General features: G+C 29.6%; 1 non-coding gene across 1 annotated transcript; it reads left to right on the top strand.

The window, feature by feature from the left end:
• The first annotated feature begins 4,426 nt into the window (after positions 1–4,426).
• Positions 4,427–4,513, top strand: LOC131181279 (small nucleolar RNA Z122). Its single transcript, XR_009149906.1, has one exon. It is a non-coding gene; the product is annotated as a small nucleolar RNA Z122 (small nucleolar RNA).
• The last annotated feature ends 9,027 nt before the right edge of the window (positions 4,514–13,540 follow it).

The following is a 13,540-nucleotide window of genomic DNA, read 5'->3' as shown; positions in this document are numbered from 1 at the left end:
TTAAATAGCCAAAGAAAAAAATCCAAAAGAAGTAATTGAAAAGTACAATGAGGGCCTTCCTCAGTCAAAATAAACTCTTCACCCAACCAAGTGCAAACCTTAGTAAGAGCATGAGTTATCTATCACAAATGACACATATTTTTAGTCTGTTCATGTAATGTTCTAAATTTTTTAAATAATTATTTTATGTAAGAATTGACTGATTTGGCAAATTCAGGAGGGGCATTATGTAATTGTTGTATTATGAGTCTGGGGCTTTTTGGATTGAGAAGTGTTAGTTGAGTTATTTTGTAGGTTGGGTAGGTCCTAGGTACAGGAAAAACTCTGCAGGATTTTCGGCATAAACCTTGGGTGTCTTAGGCTCTTTAGTTCTTTGTTTTGAGTTAATATTGATAAATTTCTTGAATATAATTGTTTAGGTGATCTGAGTCAATCTTTCTCATCTTCTCAGTCGCTCTAGTGATATTTGGATAATCTGTGAGTAGATATTGATTTTATTTATAATCTCAATATTATTATTTTATATTCAAGGCATGCTCATGTATTCACTTATATATATATATATGTGTGTGTGTGTGTGTGTGTGTGTGTGTGTGTAGTTAAATGCTAGGCACGCCCTTATATTGCATATTTTATTGATGAAATTATTGTAGATGTCGCCTTAAGATAATTTGAAGCTGTGTGTATGTTAGCGTGTGTGTGGTGTGGATATGGATGTGGTAAGACAGGTAGTCGCGATTGAAGCTTGACTCGCTGGGACCCAATCCTTATATGTGGATAAGTTAGAGTAAGTACGGCTTTGAGTTGATCTTGCTGAGCCCCGCACTTGGATTATTAAGAGAAAATATGGCCTGAGTTGACCTCACTGGCAGGTATTAGAATTAATAAAGCTGTATAGGGGATCAGCTTTCATATATATATATATATATATATATATATATATATATATATATATATATATATATATATATTGATGTGACACGCGAGTGTGTGAGTGCTCCAAATTATCTTTTGTGTGAATATTATTTGAATTGTTTGAAATTATGTGTATATGTTACATTTCATACATATGAATGCATTAGGTTTAGATAGTTATAGAAATTATATTTAAAATCAATATCTTACTCTGTGAGTCAAACGCTCACCCCTATTCAACTATTTTTTTTTTCCTTAGGTGATAGGTGGACTTGTTAAAAATAACCTGCTTTCTTTTCTCATAGGTTAAACCAGAAAAGTTTAGTTTATTTTTATTATTTTTTGTTAAATTTTACAACTTCACATGTACGAGTAGTGTATTATCATTATCTGGGATTGTATTAACTAAACTTTTGGAGTTGTAACCTTATTTATATGGATATGTTTGGATGCATGAGATATTCATTACTTCGGATGAGAGAGCTGAGCTCCTATTTGATTATTTATCTGGTTTGAGAATTGTGAGCGTTAGCTGACTCCTCATATTGTTATTTTATTGGTTTACAGGTTGGGTGAGTTAAGGCTCCCCGTTGGATAGTCTAATTTATGGCCAGATTTTGTCCATTTGATTTCTTAAAATTAGATTATATTTATGGGCTTTATAGTTGGGCTAGAAATAGTTAGGCTTACTACAGACTTCGGGGGCCTAATGCTAACCTAAGTCGTAGTGTTGGTCCATCCCAGAAAGTGGGTCATGACAAAGTTGATATCAGAGCTTAGGTTATAGATTCATGGAAAAGTGTGTACCTTGAGTTATCACATACGGAGTATAGGTTCCTGTTTTGTCTTTTTTTGTAACTCCTTGTTTTTAGATTTTGCGTTACTCTTTGGATAGTGTAAAAGTGCTTCAGTTTAGTATCTCAGTCTTTATGGAGTACATGGTGATATGAACTTAAGCTAGCGGACATGTTAAGGTCTACCAAGGGGATATGTACTCTAAGAAATGACATGTTTCTGTCAAAATAGGGCTAATTAGTGAGCCTATCTAGTGTAAGGTATGAGTACATAAATGTGAGTTATGGCAGTATAGCTACCCTAGATGGAGGTAAGGGTAACACTACTGGCAGTTATCAGTGGACAGCCCAGTTAGGGCAAGTTGATAGTATCAGTGGGTTAAAGAAGGATAAGAAGTTGGAAAACCTAGTCTGTTGGGATGTATCATAGTGACCTACGTAATGCTCTCATTGTTTGTGTAGTAAGCTACATATTACAATACCGACATGAGATTATTGTGTACAACTAAGTGCATCTCTAATGTGTTCTACATGGATGTTTGCAGCTAGCTTTTTTTTTTGTATGGATATACCAAAATAGAGTTCTATTTTTGCAAAGGAATTTGGGACTCCTAGTTAGGGGTCTAAAACCCTTGAGCTAGAATATCAAAGGTCCTAGTTAGGCAGTAACTAGAGTCAGTGACTCGGTTAACTTAGCATGAGCTAGAGTTACATCAGGAGTTGTCATAAGATTAGAGGTTTCAGTATAGTTTTAAGTAAAGATAGCACCTACAGAGTGAGACCATCTGGTCTCTAATATGGGGTCTTAGATAGTTTTGGCATTACAATGGATGTTTTGCCTAAAGTTTAGTGATTGTGTGGCTGTAAGGCACAGAGTATGACTTTGCTCCCCTAAAAAGGAGATCGAATGCTATGAATGGTGTTCATAGCCTGTGAAATGATGCTTTAAGGAGTTTGCAGTATGATAAGAGAGCAGATAGCCTAGCATGATCTTATCCTTTCAAGAGGGACAAAAGGTTACTACTAGTGATGGTGACCTATGAAATAGTATCCCAAATGGGACTATAGAGTGAGGTAAAGAGTTGTTAGCTTAGGTATCCTGGAGAGGGTACAAGTTTCATTGTAGGAATCATAAGTGATCAGATCATGATAGATGTAAAGCCTTTGAATTAAATAAATATCTTAAGTTTTGGCTAATTGAGTGGATATGAAAAAATAGAATCCTTGCAGATCCCCTCCTTAAGGTAGTAGGAGATAGTATGTTGTCTAAAGGATAAGGACAGAGATCACACAGTAAATGCATGGCTGCAATTCTCTGAGTTCCTTTTCAACTTCTTATTACTCAAGAAAAGAGTATGTTCTAAACAAGTGATATTAAGGGCAGTAAGTCAGCAAAGGCAAATTACAGAATGTCAGTAAATATAAAAAGCGTAGAAATGAAAATTTTGACAGTTGATTGCAGATGAAGCAAAACCCAAATGTCAGTAGAAGTACTAGTTAAAGTGGTCAAAGGACTAATTCTGAGTAACATTGAGGTGTAGATGACTTGGTAGAGACAGTAAAAAGGTACAAGTTTCTAACATGACAATCAGGTTAAGAAAGAGAATAGAGTTAAAGAATAAAATAGTCAAAGTTCAAATTTGGGTAAGATAAAAAGAGTTGGCTAAAGAACAAACTGAAAGGCCCAAATTATGATAAGATTTGGAAGAGTAGAGTCAGGATACAGAGGAGACAAAATGCAGTTCTAAAAAAAGTAAACGATCTCTTTGGGGGTTGTAGGGCAACGCCTTCGCGATATGAACTAGTATAAATATTATAATATTCTGTCATTTGCAGTAGAGTTGTAAGATATTCAAGAAACACATTGGAGTTAGGGTTTGAGAGTTCTGAATGATTGTATCTTACTCTTTTTATTATAGTGAAACTTTTTCTCTTGTCTTACCCACAGACATAGACTTTACGGTAGAACCATATTAAATCCCATGTTATTCTTCTTATCTTTTCTATATTGTGTGATTGTGCAATTTTTGTGTGTGTTTTAGATTTGCATGCCTGCCATAATAATATCCTTATGCTTTTTCTTTTGTTAATGGGTGCTCCATTGTCTGTTTGTTTTGTGAAAATACACAAAGAGGAGCTTTCTGGTGTTGTCTCAAGAACCGGGTCAAGATGTAGAGGCCTTGGGAAAACAAGTGAATGCAGCTTTTGGATCCTCATGGAAAGAAGTTCTCAGTGAAGGGGAGCTTGCGGAAGGGAAAATCCATCCGGGTAGTCCGACTGTTCTTATTATTAGTACATTTGCATCGAGAGCTATTGAAGTTATGAGGTCTAGTAGTTCTTCATTTTGTCTAAATTGAATTATGTTATAAATAATTGTTATGATTTTTAGATTCATATGAACTTAACAATGTTGTTGTAATATAGAACACTTGCTTTTCTTCATTTTCTATATGATCATTTAGAACAAGTGAGTATGATTCTCCAAAGGGGTGCGCTCATTGGCAAGAGAATGTCATGCTGTCAAGCTATACTCAAAGCATGTGAAGGTTGAGGAACAGATAATTTCTTGGTCTTTTCGGGCTTTTACTTGTATTCATTTTGTTGGACTGATATTCTTCATTTAATACGATTTTATTTTTAAATTGTGACCATTTTTGGTTATTTATCTTCATATATCTATTAAATTTTATTCTTCTGAGTTGATCTTTCTGCTATGATTTGGGAAATGATGTGAAGTTATCACAAATTATCATAGGCATTAGCTATGCTGAATGTGTTTATTTGCACGTCAGTCTGATCCTAATCCTTGTTGATAAAAATTTTACTATTGATTTATGATCTAACTTAGTTAAGTCTCCAATATCTGCAGTTAGATAGCTCTTGCATAGTTATATAGTTTTACATTTTTACCCTTTAGTTAAAATAGTTAAATAGGGTTAAAAGCCTTTTTTTTTTCTTTTTGTATTAAATATATGTGAAGTGGGATCCATTAAATAGGGTCACATAATATGAACATACTCCCTCTAAATTCAATTTTAATTTTAGATAAAATTTTTGTGATTTTGAAATTTTGATCGATTATGTCAAGATTCAAAGCATTGAATTAAATTGTAAAAATAAAAAATATTTAGCTTCTTTAGGCCAATAGACATAAAGTAATTGATAATATTTCCTAAGGGTTACCAAAAATACCATTTAAAAATGCTACTGCCAATTTCCCCGATAGCTATAGCAACACATAATTAGTTCTTTAGAAATTATAAGTATTCATCCATGGGTCAAGCCTATTATTTTTATGAAGTTTATTATTTCAATCAATTTAATGACATTGTCTTGCAATGGGATCAGTAAACAAAATCAATCAAGTATAAATAATACTCAACCGCATTAAGAGTAAATAATAAAGGCTGAATATATAAGTTGATCTCTGAATTTTATAAAAAATTTTTGATAACACTTTGAATTTTTAAGAAGTCTTATGACACACTCTAACTCCTGTAAATATTTTTTGACACACCTCAACTTCTGTAAAAATTGAATTAAGGTACCCTTAAAATTATAGTCAGCAGTTTATCATGTCAGAGCAATTAAAATTCATGCTCGGTTTTAAAGACTTTAATTTCACTTTATAGAGTTGAAGTGTGTCATGAGACATTTTAAAAATTTAAGGTAGAATAATTTCTTTTTTAATAAAATTTAGATGTGAAATGTTATATTCCGCCAACGGTATAGATGAAGAAAGCTAAATCAATTGTTTTGGAATGAAAATTTGCGTAAAGATTCAATTGTTCATAATTCTAAAATCAAATATAACACTTAATTAAAAATTGTTATACGTTTTAAATACTAATAAAATGGAACTAAAATTTAATGGTTAGTTAAATATAATTACTCGATATATTCCTTTTTTATTATATTTAGTTTAACTAAAATAATATAATTTATAAAATATTGATTAATTTATAAATTTATAATCTAAAATAAAAATAAATATAAATTATTAATAAAAATAGTTTAAGATTTAATACTATTAATAGAAAAAAATAAAATATTATAATTTATATCATTAATTAAAAAAATTTAGTTAACTCAATTATTATTATAAAATAAATCGAATTGATAATAAAAATACAATTTTTAAAAAAATATATTTTGAAAATAATAATCAAATAATTCAATTTAATTTTTTTTTATTATAATTAAATAATTCATGCAACCAAGATGAGGTTGATGAAAACAAACACTTATCAACAGTGACGAATGTATGCAGAAAAAAAGGAATATATATATATATATATATATATATATATATATATATATATTAGTTTCAGTTCGATACGATTCTTAATCCTTCAGTTCTGATTCTAATTTAGTGCTTTATTCTTAAAATAATTTTATTCAATTATTTTCACAAGAGGCCATATTTGAATTAACATTTAACTTTTAAAATAGGTTATTAATTCATATTATACCCTATAATATATCTTTTAACAATTTCTAAATTATATAATTTTTAATTATAAGTTACATGTTAATTTACAATTAATTAAATTATATAATATAATAATATAAATATGTTATATAATATACATTTTAGTTATTTATTAATTATGGATGTAACACCCCTATTTTTTTTAAAATTTATTATTTTTGGGTAAATATTGATATTTTATTTTAGTTAAATTTTGAGAAATTATTTGAGATTTTTCGAGTTTTAGAAATCGGGTTCGATTTTCCAAAAATATAAAACTTTGATGATTTTTACAAATTAATTTAAAGACCACGTGGCAAAACTAAAAATATATTTGGACTCTACGAGTTTTTCTGAGTTTTCTAAAATTTTTTCGAAATTTTTGGGCCTCGTTTTCGGTCCCAAGGCAAAGTAAAAATTCAAAATTTTGTATCTTGAATCGAATCGGCCGAATCGAACCGGATCGGATTGGACCGGTCGAATCGGACCGACCTTCTTCTTCTTTTCTTCCCTTCCCCGCGCGTCCTGTCCCTCTTCCTCTCTCTCCCATTTTCTCTCTCCTCCCTCACCCTCATGCCGCGCCGCAGCCACCCAGCCCTCCCCACCTTGCCGGCACACCTCCTCAGCCTTCCCTCCTCGCCGGCCGCCGCCTAGAACATTGGGAAAACGAGCGCGAAGCCGTGCGACGCGTAGCGGGCCGTTTCGGTTGCCCGGCCTAAATCCGATCGATCCAGCCACTGATTAGGCCAGGTCTTGTGTCAAACACCATCTGCACCTTGAGAGCTTTCCATAGACACCAAAAATACTAAAATTCATCTAGCGGTTTGTCCAATTTTTGTTCGGAAAGTTTTAGCCCATTTTGACTTTTGGGCTAGATTTCTCACAAACCGTGAACTCCACGAGAAAACCGAGAGTATCAGAGCTCTCCACTCGTCAAGAGTTTCGCGACAATATAAATTCAAAATTTTTCGACACCGTTTTTCTGTGGGGCCCATGAAACTTCGTAGTATTTTTCTGAGTATTAAATGAGCTTAGAAAATTTCGTAAAAATTATATACTAACCCTCGTGTTGTGAGCTTCGTGTAGGTACCTTCAATTCGCTGAAATTCGACGCTGCCAGTGCAGTGAAATTCTACCATGCATGCATCGGCCACCAAAAGTCTTTGAATTGGGCCGAGATTTTGGCTACCTCACTGTTGTCAGATGTCCAGAGCACGTCCCCGAAGTCGGAATCGGCATAGGTAAAACCGAACCTTACTTTTTCTTAATTTTCTAGTGCTTGAATGGGATTAAAAATCCATAAAATATTCGTGGTAGCTCAGAAAATTATGATTCTTTTTGCATTAGCTTAGTAATATTGCTAAGGACCACGGGGCAAAGTTTTAGAATTTTTAGAGCTTATTTGGGTAGTTTTTGCATAAAGGGTCAATTATAAGGACTAAACTGTAATTTTACATCGTGCGATTGATGACTGATTGGATGGGCCCAGGAGGGGCTGTGTGATGTGATTTGAGTTGTGGATATATGGTTTATGGATATAAAAGTGTGTTTTAAGCCTTTTTGCAGGTTGGGTAGGTCCTAGGTATAGGGGAGACTCTGCCAGATTTTCGGCACGACTTAGGACATCCTTGGTCTTTTCTTAGTTTGTATTGGGTCAAATGTACTAAATAATTGTAATAAAATTATTAGGTGAGCCGGGACAGCCTTCCTCTTCTGCCCAGCCGCCACAGTGACTGCTGTTAAGTCTGTGAGTAAAACATTAATTTTAATTATAACTTCGATATTATTATATATTCAAGCATACCCATGCATCACTTATAAATATTTATTTATATAGTTAAACACTAGGCACGTTTTTATGTTGCATTCGTAATTGTTAAAGTGCCATGGATATTGTTGTGGTAATTTGGAGCAGTGTGCGTGCGTTGGCGTGCGTGTGGTATAGTGTTGGCTATGGACAGGACGGGTAGACACAGCTTGAGATCTTCGCTAGGACTCGGTCCTTCGGGGTAGACACAGCTTGAGTTCTTCGCTGGAACCCCGATCTGGTTTATTAAGTGGAAGTCCGAGCTTGAGTTCTTCGCTGGCACAGGTTGGATTAAGAGAGCTGTATAGGGGATCAACTCCCATATATGTATTGTTTGACATTATCGGGTGTGTGAGTGCTCCAAATTACCTTTTTGCTGTTGTGATGTGAAAATATTGCCGATGTTGCATTTCACTCTACAGGGTGCATTAGCTTTAGATAGTTATAGAGATTATGGTTAAAATTGATATTTTACTCTCTGAGTTGAACGCTCACTCCTGTTCATTATTTTTCCAGGCTACAGGAGGATATTTGTTGTGGTTAACCTGCTTTTCTTCTTCGCAGGTCGTTTATTAATATTTGTATAATTCTATTAACTCCTATAATTCCGCATGTGATAGAAACATTTATTTGATTTGGGTCTGTAATATAATTACCATGTTGGACCTGTAAACTTATTATATGCATGGATGTTGGACTGGATGAAGGAACTGAGCTCCTATTTATTTTTATGTTGTTATGAGTATGTGGAGGGTGAGCTGAGCTCCCCAATTGATTATATATTGTCTTTACAGGTCGGGTGAGTCAAAAACTCCCTGTTGAAAGGTCCATTTTATGGCCGGACTCTGTCCGGTTGAATTCTTGAAATTGGGCCCAAATGGGCCTTAGAGTTAGATTGAGGAATAGTTAGGCTTACTACGGGCCTCGGAGGCTTTTGGCTGACCCAGGTCGTAGTGCCGGTTCGGCCCATAGGTTGGGTCGTGACAATGTAATCTTTAATAATAATAATAATAATAATAATAATAATAATTTTATTATAATTTTCAAGATATTAAATTTAATTCAGTTTAATTATAAGATATTAATATTATATTTTAAATTTTTATAATATTTTATTATTTATTTTTTATATATTAATCCGAAAAAAAAAATCCACCACTGTTGATCAAGTCAATACCACAATTTTAAACACATCACACTCAAATAGAACTTACCTGTTTCTTTGAGAAGACTTAAAAAAAAATTCCAAGTCCACTACCAATTAGCTTTTGATTTAATTTTCTTATTATTTTTTAAACCAGTGAATAATTACCTAAAATTTATTATTTTAAGTTGAAATTTGAGTAAAAATATTTAAGTCATCTAATGATTAGTCCAAGTCGTCCTAAACCATGAATTAACATATTACACCAAATTGCACTCTTTTTATATTCTTTTTAAATTGAATTTGACTAAATTTAGCCGTTTAGCCCCACAATTTAATTAGTTTGATTTGAATTATCAACTAAAAAAAAATAAAGAATAATGCACTTGCCTCAATTAAGAATGAATAGTGCATGTATTTTTTATTTTTTAATTATATATTTATTATTAAAAATTATAAATAAAAATTAGGAAAATTAATTAAATTATTTATATAAAGCGTATTACAATAATATATCTGCTTCACTTATTTTTTTATAAATTTTCTTATGTTAATCAAATCTGATGTAAATTTAGCATATTTTAAGAAATTAAAAAAAATATTTATTTTAGAATCAAACGAGATGACTCTTATTATAATCTCTTATTATAATACCTACAAACTAATGCTAGAATTGGGACCTTTATTAAGAGATGAGGTTAGCGTGAAAATTTGATTAATCAAATCAAATATTTAAATAATTAAAATTTTTTATACATTTAAAATATTAATCAAATCGAATTGAAATTGAATGGTTAATTGGATATAATTGTATTGAAATGTTCTATTTGATTATTTGTTTTAACAAAAAAAATATAGTTGATATTAATTTATAAATTTATAATTTAAAATAAAACTATAGTTATATATTATTAATAAAAATAATTTAATATTATTAATAAAAAATCAAAAATATTATAATTTATATTATTAATTAAATAAATTTAGTTAATCTTATTATCATTTAAAAAGTAATTAAATTGATAATAAAAAAATGAAGTTTTTAAAAAATATATTTTAAATTAAATTATTTATTATTAAAATAAAATTTAATTTTTTTTATTATAATCGAATGATTCATGCATTCAAGATGAGGTTGATGAAAACAAGGACTTATCAAATCAATTATGGACTATTACACTTATAGGGAGCATGAAAGTCCTCCTACAGGACCACAATTTTAAAAACATCACAATTAAATAAAACTTATCTGTTTCTTTGTAAAGACTTAAACAAAATTGCAAGTCCACGGTTAGTTCGCCTATGATAACATCCTCCACTTCTTGTTGAAGTCTATACTCATTGGACATTATATTAATTTCTAGGCAATTTCATAGCCCATCTTAATCAAACCATCTTGTATACGTTTCTCAAATTGATGTTTTGAACTTTCAAAATATAAAGACTTGGGTGTAAGGGAATACGTTGTTCCACATCGATTTTGGATAAAAAAAACTTTGTTAAATAAAAAAATTTTGGCAAACGTCATCTCTCAAGCTAGCTTTAAAAGTACGTTAAACTTAATCTATTTTTTTCTATATAGAATGGGATAAGAGTCTCCGTATGTAGAGGCAGATGCAGGGTTGAATGTTGAGGGACCAAAATTTAAAAGTTATATAATTATTATAATTAATAAAAATTTACAAATTACATTTTTATAAAAACAATATAATTTATATTTTTTAATAAATCATATATTTTATTAATTATAGATGATTTTCAAATATATATATATAAATTTTTATTATAAATGCAATCAATTAAAATAACTATTTGTGAAATAATAATGCGTAAAATTATGAAATATTTGAATCTCAATTAAAATGATTAAATTCTTTTTTAGTTAGCTATTTAAAATTACAAATCTTAAACTATAAATCATAGTTAGAAATTATAGGAATTGAGATTTAAGAACTATAAATCATATCAATTTTTTTAAAAAATGTGTATTTATATTATGTTAACTTTATATAAAATATTTAAAAAAGATGTGGGGCGAAGGCTTACTTAAATGCTTAGTCTTTTTCTATTTCTTTTAATTATAACATATTAATTTAAAAAAAAAAAATTGGGGGTACTAGAGCCTTCTGAGGTATGTGCTAGGTTCGCCTCTGTCTCTGTAAATACGTTTCAGTGAATAAAGTTATTGAAAATGTGAATTGTTGATAAGAAATTAATGAATCATTAAAATGACTGTCTTTAAAAGAAAACTTAAACATTTCAGTCAATATGTGTATATGAATAAAATTGTTGAAACTGTGACTTTCTTTTGGAAAATTTGAGAAGGTATAACATACCACTTGCCATTAGTTATTGATTGACAATCAATACTTGGTATAAAGACTTTCACTTTTCAAAATAAAAACTAAACTTCCAAACATAATATTCTATCATAAAATTTTATATTTTCTACTATAATATTTGTAAAAACTAATTTAATTTGGATATTATATTATTGTAAATATTAAAAAAATAAACAATATAGTATCACAAATCAATTTTTATGCATTAAATTTATTTCTTTATTTAATCAAACCAAACTCTATCATCAAACTACAAATATTTTCATGATTTTAATATATATATATATGTATACACTAGCATACTTTTAAAATCTTGAAATATAATTTTTAATCAAATTTAAATATAACATCATACCATTAAGAGATTTTTTAAAAAAAAAAAAGCCCTTGTATTTTAATCTTAAAAATAAAATATTTTAATAGTAATGTAGCATCATTATTTCCTCATTTATTAATAGAGAATGAAATTAAATACTTACATGTACTAAATATTCAATCTTATTTAATTGGATATGATTTCAAATATTTGAAATATTAAATTCATATCCCAATAAAATTTGATCGAATGAAATACCTAAAAATAATCACCGATTGCCATCTCATCTACATCCTACAATAATTTCATAAATGGTATCATTAAAAAAGAAAATAGATTACGCCATGCAATTATCAAAAACCAAATCACCCATAACAATTGAATTTACAAATAACTCATCAAAAATCCTAGTTGAAGATTCATGCATTGTGCGAGGGGGTTCAATTCCCTTGATACGTGGTCAACAAGTGGAGAGCACAACCCGTCATGGGGGATGGGCGAGTTTTCTTGCAGTGAGCGTTGTGCCAAATCTAGGAGTGCGATGGAACATTGGTTAAGCATGAAAAATTTCTTAGCGTGTGGGAAGATAAATGGGTCCCTTTGGGTTTCTAAATTCAATCTAGTCAATTCATTCCCGTCAATCTTTAATTATTTTAATTTACATTATATCTAAAATAATTTATAAAATTAAAAATTTATTTGAAAGCAATTTGATAATGTACTATTTAATTTAAAAATTACATGTTTGAATTAATTGAATTAACTTAAATTTTAATTTAATAAATAAATAAATAATAAACAATTTGATAATCAGCTCATCCTCAAATTAAAAAAAAATAAAAAAATAATTGTTAAATTTTTTCAATTTAAAATAAGGTAACAGGTCACTTGCCCATCATCAACGTAGTTGACTTTAAATCAACACAATTAAATTTCATTAGACTCTTACACCAATGATAATAATTATAATTTTTTAATTTTATTAATTATATGAAAATATAATAATTAGTGAAATTAAGCATTTGGCTTTTAATAAAATAACCATTCTCATTTTTATGTTTTGATTCCTTAGGTTAGAAAGAGGAATGATGATTCTTTTAGTCATAGTGAATAATTCTCATTCATTTTAATACCTAAATTAGTTTTTTCCTGATCAAATGGAGCCTAAATATTTTATTGTTACATATCTATTTGTATAAAAAACCCTCTAGAAATTATATGATGCAACTGTGGTTTCATATATAATATTTATATATATAGTGATAAATAAATCATAAAATAATTAATAATTAATAATGAGTTCTACAAAATTAAATTTTATTTTTATCTTGAAAATATTTTTATAAATTTTAATTTATTCATTTGTTATTTTAACATATCATTTTATATATTAAATCTATATAAAATTACCATTTTAATTTAAAATTTCTAATAATGTTGCCTTTGGACGGTTATTAAAAAAAAAAATTGCCCACTATCAATAGAGCTGACTTCAAGTCAACACAATTATATAAAGTTTCTTTCATTGAAAATTCTTGAAGAGTTAAGAATTGAAGGGTTAAGAATTGATAGGTTTGGATGAATAAAATTATTGAAAATTTGATTATATTATTTTCTATTTGAAAAATTTAAGAAGATATATATGACAAATTACTTTGCCCACTATCAACGCAATTGACTTCAAGTTAACATAATTGTTGCATTAGGGATACGTTTCTTCTAATGGTCCACCTGAAGTGTTACTTTCTAAT

Source organism: Hevea brasiliensis, chromosome 6, assembly GCF_030052815.1.
Source record: "Hevea brasiliensis isolate MT/VB/25A 57/8 chromosome 6, ASM3005281v1, whole genome shotgun sequence".
In the NCBI taxonomy this organism is placed as follows: Eukaryota; Viridiplantae; Streptophyta; class Magnoliopsida; order Malpighiales; family Euphorbiaceae; genus Hevea; species Hevea brasiliensis.
Note: the sequence above shows the minus strand (reverse complement) of the source record. Positions and strands in the feature narration are given on the sequence as shown.